Source organism: Chiloscyllium plagiosum, chromosome 5, assembly GCF_004010195.1.
Source record: "Chiloscyllium plagiosum isolate BGI_BamShark_2017 chromosome 5, ASM401019v2, whole genome shotgun sequence".
Lineage (NCBI taxonomy): Eukaryota > Metazoa > Chordata > Chondrichthyes > Orectolobiformes > Hemiscylliidae > Chiloscyllium > Chiloscyllium plagiosum.
This window is the reverse complement of record NC_057714.1, coordinates 57,290,896-57,299,502: the sequence shown is the minus strand read 5'-3', so window position 1 is coordinate 57,299,502 and position 8,607 is coordinate 57,290,896.

The window sequence follows — 8,607 nt, the reverse complement described above, 5'->3', positions numbered from 1 at the left end:
GTCCAGGTGAATTTGAGGTCGGGGTGGAAGGTATTGGTAAAGTGGATGAACTGTTCAACCTCCTCATGGGAGCACGAGGCAGCGCCGATACAGTCATCGATGTAGCGGAGGAAAAGGTGGGGGATGGTGCCAGTGTAGCTGCGGAAGATGGACTGTTCCACATATCCTACGAAGAGGCAGGCATAGCTGGGGCCCATGCTGGTGCCCATGGCTACTCCTTTGGTTTGGAGGAAGCCCTCCCCTTCCTAGAATTCCAGGAGTAGAGCTTAGCCAGCAAAGGGCTTCTAGCTGTGTTGCTCAATCAGGCACTGTATGCCTTTGAACAAGGGATTTGAATGATTGTATCAACTTTTTGTGAAGAAAACAGTCACATAACACAGCACATGTACAATGTTGGCATAAACATTTCATGTGTGTGCTATGTTGATCTCATTGCTTTTGTGTGTGCATTTCAGTATCTAATGTTCAGTAAGGAAAAACAAAAAGGTTGTTCAATTTGTGTTTTTTTTTTAAAAGAGATCTAGATTATTTTTAAGTATTACTGTGAAGACTGTATTCTTCACAGTACAACAAATAACAGTCTTTCATTCCTAGTTGACAATGAAGCTCCAACAGCAGTATACTGATACAATTGCTACATTAATAATACCCTGAACACAGAAGCTTTCATTCAAAGTGCTAATTCAGACCACCCCTAAAAACATTATTTACTAAAGCAAGCTTGCAGCTGCTCTCCTGTACATAATAACCAACATTTTTATTATCTCAGTTCATTATGGCAGGTGATATAGCAATGAATAATTTAAACTTTAGTTGTTTAACAAAATTTAAGAGATGGTCTAAAAGTGAACACCATAAAGTGGTGTTTGTGAACTATGTAAATAATTGTTGGTTGTCATTAGCTTTACTATTCCTTATTTTCATCACGTGCTTGCTTTCTGCCATAACTTTAAATAGCAACCTTTCTACTGACATTCTGCAAACATTACTCAAGATTTGGAGTTGAGTTGCAAAGTTCACTGGCACAAGAACATTAAACAAATTCAAAGCCGAGATAGACAGATTTTTAACCACTAAGAAAATCAAAGGTTACAGATAAAATACAGGAAGTGGAGTTGAGAACTATCTGACCCACCATGATGTCATTTAATGGTGGAGCAGACTCAATGGGCTAAATGACCTATATTTAAGGTCTTATAAGAAATAGGTGCAGGAAGAGACCAAACAACACCTCAAGCTTGCCGGACCTTTCAACATATAGCAAAATATTGGCTTTAACACAGATTTCCTATCTGCTCACCATAATCCTCAATTCCCTAAGGGGCCAAAATTCTAAACATGTGTCAATCTCAACATTACATTATTCAACAATGGAGAGGAGACTTGCAAAGATTCACTGCCTTTCATGTGATAGAATCTGTCCTGATGTTAGTACTAAAGGATCAGCCCTCCTCCTGAGGCTCTGTCCTCATGTGGTAGAAACAACCTCTCAATGTCTTTCCTGTCAAGCTCCTCAGATTATCAAATGTTTCAATAAATCATCTAATACTGTATTCTTTTAAACTCAAGAGAATGAAGACTCAAGTTACTCAGCCTCTCACAGTAGGTTGACTCTCTCATCCCAGAAAGGAGATTCCTGAAGAAGGGCTTATGCCTGAAACATCGATTCTCCTGCTCCTTTGATGCTGCCTGACCTGCTGCGCTTTTCCAGCAACACATTTTTAAGCTATCTCTCATCCTAGAAACCAATCTAGTGAACCTTCATGCATTGCCTCTAATTCAAGTGTAACCTTACGGGAGTGATCAGTGATCCTAAATATTCTGAAAATTCTTTTTAAGTCTTCAAAATTACAAGGAGGGAGTGAGAAGGATACTTCTTAGTATGTTTTGAGTAAATCTAGTTGTTGACCTAATAATGCTCGATTTAGATGTACTTCTCATAGTCCATCTTGCAAACCAATGTTCCATCCCTTGATTCCATCTATACTTCCTACTGCCTTGGGAATGAAACAACATAATCAAAGACCCCTTCCCACCCGGCAGAAGATATAAAAGTTTGAGTACATGTACAACAGATTCAAGAACAGCTTCTTCCCTATTATCAGACTTTTGAATGCATCTCTTGGATGTTAATGTTGATCTCTCTCTCTCTGCACTGTAACACTGTAATCTGTAATCTGTTCTGCTACCTTGATATATTTTGTATCAAGTTGCTTGGTATAGCATGCAAAACACTACTTTTCACTGAATCTCGGGACACGTGAAAACAAGAAATCAAACTCAAACTTACTTTCACAATTCCTTTTTTGCTGATGAGCAACTTCATTCTGGAACTGCTAGAACTGAATTTATAATTCGATTTATAGATCATAAACTGTTTTGTCAAGTTCAGGTTATTTTTTCTTAATATTTACAGTAGTGAAAAATCTCTAGAGAACCCTAAAGAAGTTATTTAAAGTTTTATATTTCTTTACGTATGTGAGTGTAATTGAAACCAAGGCCTGGATTTTTACGATCAAGACAGGATGCCTGAATAGAGGAATTTCTTGCCCCAGCAAGACTGTCTCCTTTAAAAAGGCCCCTGCCTCCCATATTTTGCAGAAGTAGGGAATGATGGAATCGGGACTGATATCGCCAAAACAGTTATGAAGGGGTAAGGGCTGAGGAGAAAAGATATGTTGGTTTTTTTTGGGACTTTGTTTCAGTTGTATTAAAACTGCATTTTGCACACACACACTCCCCATGCCACAATATATCACCTCTACACCACCGATGCTGCCCTCATCCCCTCTCTATAGCAAATCACTCAGCATGCATTACAGAAGCAATGACCATATAAGTATAACAACTCTTCAAATGAAGCTGAGATCCAATTCCCATTTATAGAATAACCCAGCAGAGGTCTGTTTTTATTCGAGGAAATTAAATGTTTGCTTGGATTGAACATCATCCTTACAAGGTTATAACAATTTTTTTTATTCTCCTTGAATTGCTTCTCTTGATATCTATGATAATTTGGATAAGATTGAGAGTGTTAAGCGGGTAAAGCAACTGCTATTTATATTATAATGGCTCTGTCCAATGGACATTTTTATTAGAGCAGCAGTTTATTTTGAAAACAGATTTCTGAATTTGTGTTGTTTTCGTGCAATTTCATGACTTGCCATTGTTATTATAGGTCTCACTGGTTCTACAGCCATCTGACTGAATAGGCTACAATAATGCAGGGTGACCATAAAGGAGTAAGAGTGGCATGGAGGGCAAGAATAGGGTATAGACAGCATGAAGGTCATGGGCAAGACATTTAAGCATAGTTCTCAATTCCTCTGAGGGCTGTGCACCATGTATCCTCGAAATCCTGACACAATCCCACAAAAATAGTGGATTTTTAAGTGCCTTCCTCCACAATGAAACTGACCAGCCAGTAGTACAGCAGGTAAGCTCACTACCCATATCCTTATCTTAGAGCCATAGAGTCATGCAGCAGGGAAACAGATCCTTCACTGACTTGTCCGTGCTGATCAGACATCCCAATCATGCCTCGTCCCATCTGCCATCATTTAGCCTATAACCCTCTAAACTCTTTCTATTCATATACCCATCCAAGTGTCTTTTAAATGTTGTAATTGTAGCCACCTTCACCACTTCTCTGGTACCTCGTTCCATACACTGACCACTCTCTGCGTGAAAAAGTTACCCTTCAGGTCTTTTCAAGATCTTTCCCTTTTCACCTTAAACCTATGTCCTCTAGTTTTGGACTCCCCCACCTGAGGAAAAAGACTTCGGCTATTCACCGTATCCATGTCCCTCATGATATTATAAAGCTCTATAAGGTCACCCGTCATTCTCCAGGGAGGAAAAAGCCCCAGCCTATTTTGCTTCTCCTGACAGCTCAAACTCTCCAATCCCAGCAACATCCTTGTAAATTTGAGAGGGTGCAGAAAAGATTTAACAACTGCTAGCACTGGGAATGAGGGTGGGAATCAGGTCCTGCATAGTATTTTTAGAAGGCTCCACAGTTGAACTGTGAAATTCAGCCCTCCTAATTATTTTTACTTGAAGGAACATACTTCTTCAAAATGAAAAATAGGAGCAGAAAAAGGCCATTTGAGCCTGGTCTGCCGTTCACTAAGTCCACAGTTGATCTGATCATGGCCTTAGAGACACTTTCTCACTAGATCTGCAAATATTTCATTCTAAATAGCTCCTATGGCTACAGCGATGAAAGGCTATGGGGAGAAGGCAGGAGTAGGGTTCTGAATTGGATGTTCAACCATGGCCATATTGAATGACTAAGCAAGTTTGAAGGGCTGACTGGCTTTCTCCTGCTCCTATTTTCTACTTTTCTGTATTTGACTCCTTGTGTTGCATGTTAGTGCCTGAAAGGGTAGTTTTGCATCATGAGGTAAACTGTGTATTGGTACACATAGGGCTTTTCCTAAGAGGGGCAAACCTGCGTCCACATTACATGGAATCTAGAACAACAATGTGTAAACACTTATTCAACTAACTTCAGGTCTCACAAGAGTCTATCATAAATTCCGATCTAATAACTAGCTACTAAGTACTATGTAATAAACTATTTTCTTCAATAAAACTGAGCTTTTCTTCCATTAAAGACTGTATGGGGGCATCCTCCCCCCTTGGTGTTAGTAACTTAGACTATATCAATAGGAAAGACAGGTGGCAGTGAGACTAATGAAACACTTCAAATGGTTCAAATACACCAATCCAGAACACAAAGCTTTCAGCAGTGATGGAAAGTAGAGAATCTTCTTAACATATTCTGAATTGTTTGGTATAGGGTACTGGTCGTTGTTGTAAACAACAGCGTAATGAATTTTTAAGGTCTTTAGGATAAAAATCCAGGGAATTTTACAGAAGTGAAATTTTAAAAATGCAATTGTACTTTCAAAATTTACCAATAAAGTGTTAATCCTTGAACTGAATTAAGGAGTTTTCTCAATAGTACTAAAATTTTGTGGCTTATATAATGAACGTAACGTTTACCAGTCTGCAGCTCTTTTTTGGACATTTGGTAGCTATGTAAGATTCTGTTTCCAAATAGCAGAGAACAGTACCTTAATCGTTATTCTCTCCAAAAGAAAAACACAGTCCTTTGGCAGTAGTTGCCAAGAGTTGCTTAGCAACATGTCTAATAGTGTAAGTGGTGATAAAGTTAAGGATTTTTCAAACCACGGGAGGTAAGGAAAACAATATTATACTGAGTTGTATGTTGTGCTTTAATTTCATGCCTTGATTAAAAAAATGTTGTTTAATTTCAGTTATTTAATACTGCAAAAGATTTAGATAATTCTCATAGGGATTAAGAATGTTATAGAATTGTTAGTGTACAATTTTTAAAAATCCAAACTCATTTTCATTGGAATTATTTTCTACATGGAATTTTTAAAATGCTATAAATCAATGATTTTAATAGAGAAAAATTACATCCTTTTACTCAAAATGACTAATCTTCCAAGTCAACAATTATGCTGCAGACTCATTCCAGAGAGTCACAGACAACATTTTTCAGACCACTTAATACAGGAAAACGTTGATAATTAGCTAAGTCCTATATTACCAGGGAAGCCCAAATTACACAATTTAACATTATTTCAACATTTCTGAGAAGATTTGTAGCTCAGGTTGATAATAAATAAGTAAGTTAGCTCGTTGAGCTTGAAGATCTGTTTTCAGAAGGTATGTTTATTTCAGCATAGATAAATGATGGGCCCATTAAATTGTTCACAATTGATGGATTCCCTGAGTTATAGACACTATTGATTACCTAACCATGGCATTAGATGCTATAAATACGACGCCATTTATATTGGAATGTCATTAGGTTATGATCCCTAAATCCGTGACTACTTTCTTGTCATACATTAGTTATTTGCATATAGTTTTGTATCATACCAAGAAATGCGATGGGATATTTCTCTATATGCCAATCTTTGAGTTTGAATTGAACAGCAGAGACAAGGACTGGATGTGATGAGATGCCTGCTACTCCCAAAATCTTATGCTTTTGTAGAGGGCGGCACGGTGGCACTGCTGCCTCACAGTGCCAGAGACCTGGGTTCAATTCCTGCCTCAGGCAACTGTCTGTATGGAGTTTACACATTCTCCCAGCGTCTACGTGGATTTCCTCCGGTTTCCTCCTACAGTCCAAAAATGTGCAGGTTAGGTGAATGGGCCATGCTAAATTGCCCATAGTGTTGTGTAGGTGTAAATGTAGGGGAATGGGTCTGGGTGGGTTGCTCTTCGGAGGGTCAGTGTGGACTTGTTGGCCGAAGGGCCTGTTTTCACACTGCAAGTAATCTAACTTAATCTAACCGCCCATGCAACTAGTCAAAATGAAGGGTCACTGGACTTGAAACGTTAACTCTGTTTTTGTCCCACAGATGCTGCCGGATCTGCTGAGTTTCACCAGCAATTTCTGTTTTTATTTTAGTCAAGATGTAGACCAGATAAGCATTGCGTAAACCATTGGGTCTGGTCCTGTGTTTATTTTAAAAAAGTATTACATGGTTGCGTTTGTATTTTACATTTTAGCAATCAAAAAAGTGGCAGTGGTCTCAGGGGAAGCCTGCATTCCAAGGTGGTGGCACCAATAAGCTAGACAACATGCAGGCTCCTGGGCCTGTCCACTCCAGATCATTCGCTTCCTTCCTTCTCTTATTGTCTTTTCTTTTTCTCCATCTTCTTGGGACTCTTGATTTTTTTGGAGAAGCAGCGGCAGTGCAGAACAGTGGGATCCCTGGTTGTGGGCACGTGTGGATTCAGCATGGGTTGAGCATTGGCTCCCTGTCAGCAAGGTAGGCCTTGCAACAAAGAGATAGCACCCTGAAGAGTGGTGACTCCAAAGTTGGTGAGTCTGGTGCAGGTGGCAGCACAGGTATCATTGGTCAGCAGCTCAGGGCTCAGGATTCATGGTGAACGTAGCAGAACGAAGATGCACTGTCTTTCAGCTTTAATCTTTTTTTGTTCTTAAACAGTTCAAAATGGCACAAGATTGCAAATAATATTTGAAGCTTTTCATTGGATTTTGCTGTGTTATTCACTATCGAGTATAAATGACAGTAATTCATTAAAACAAAAAGTAAGAAAGCCGGATGACAATGCCGTTGATGCTGCACAACAACATCCTTTGAACAGGAAACAGGTGCAATAGCAATGGCACATTAATAACTTATTCAGTACACTTGTACAGACAAATAGTCCACTATAATTGGGAAGTCTAACTCCACCAAATCTATTTCCTCTCACCAAACTCACCTATATAAAATTCCTCACGGCTAGTCATCAAATTCTAACCCTGAACCATAATATTAGCACCATTCATCATTGTCATACAAATAAGAAAAAATATCAAATACAGAATATCTTTAAAGACCTCATTAAGTTCAAGACACTAATTGCTCTCTTCGGTGGTTGGTTTTGATTTTCAGACAACTGACAAGAGTCCACCAGCTGATCACTCATGCTCACGATGAAGAGTCAGCCACAACTTAGTGTGCTGTTCACAAAGCTGTAAAGAGCGTAATAAATTTCGCAATGCAATTACCTACAAGGTTTATCAACGTTAGGTTGGGTCAATGGGTGGTTTCAATCCTATTTGAGAAATGAGACAATGAAACGGTTGTACTTATTGCACGAGATGCTGGTGAGGTTCAAGAAAAAGTTGGAGCCGTTCTTATCCATGATTTGGATGATAGAAATGGAGAGAGATTGCATGAACCTCAGATCACCAGATCCTTACCTGACTAGACTTTGGCATTTACCCCAGAAACCGAACCTTCCCTCAGGATCGTACAGACCACAATCTGAGCCATTTCGAGGAAATTCCTTTTGTGGCTTTAAAACAAAGAGTTTCCTGTATGGGCTGCTGCAACTCACTGCTCACACCCTCACCTTTTTGCATCACCTGGATGCACCTTGGAGTAACCATCCACTTTCCAATGATGGAGATTGCAGACAGCACTCTCTACAAGTGTTTCCCCCCTCTCTCCTTTGGTGATCTGGATTGAAGAGTGTTGTTTGCAGCAGTCCCACGCAATCAACATTTAAGTTGATTCTCCTGGTACCAGGCTGCAGGTGTCTTTCGTGGCCAGAAGGAAACTGTTCTTTGCATTAATTTTGAATGTTTATTTTTGCAGCCCCATTTTTTGTTTATAAATATAGGGGCAATGTTCAACATCTTGGCATTCCTTTGCTATCAAAGATTTTAACAAGATTTGTGTTTATTGGTTGCAAGCTGGCTGATGGCTAGCCCAGTCTCTGTGGCTGGCAGATTCTGCAAGTGGAGGTGCACCTTCTGTTGGGGGCAATTTGATCTATTCTTCTTCGTCTCCTTTTCTTTTTTATACTGATTCTTTGCTCATTCCCAAAGGTAGCATTCCCCATGCAGTTCTAAGCATTGAGATCTATGGCTTATACTTCTCATTAGCTGAAAATGTGTTGCTGGAAAAGCGCAGCAGGTCAGGCAGCATCCAAGGAACAGGAGAATCGACGTTTCGGGCATAAGCCCTTTTTCAGGAATGAGGAAAGTGTGTCCAGCAGGCTAAGATAAAAGGTAGGGAGGAGGGACTTGGGGGAGGGGCA